Genomic DNA, 299 nt, shown 5'->3' with positions numbered 1-299 from the left:
GAGATAGATGCACTACATGCATGATGACACAGAGGTACAACTGACTGGTAGACGAGGAGCAGTAGGGAGAGAAAGTAGTATCGGAATCAGGGGTGATTCACACATCTCTCCACCCTATAACTGCTGGGTAGCATGTTTTTGGATAGACATAATACCAGAGCCATAAACAGACGCACCCATGGGTGTCAGCTCCCTGTGAGACTCTCACACCCAAGTGAGGCATGCGTTGTCAGGCTCATCCTAATTCACAAGCCAAACCAAGAACTACCGTTCTCCTCCCCCTCACCTAGTCATATAAA

Source organism: Lithobates pipiens, unplaced genomic scaffold, assembly GCF_037356315.1.
Source record: "Lithobates pipiens isolate NorthernLeopardFrog02 unplaced genomic scaffold, aLitPip1_a1.2 Scaffold_1, whole genome shotgun sequence".
NCBI lineage: Eukaryota > Metazoa > Chordata > Amphibia > Anura > Ranidae > Lithobates > Lithobates pipiens.
Note: the sequence above shows the minus strand (reverse complement) of the source record.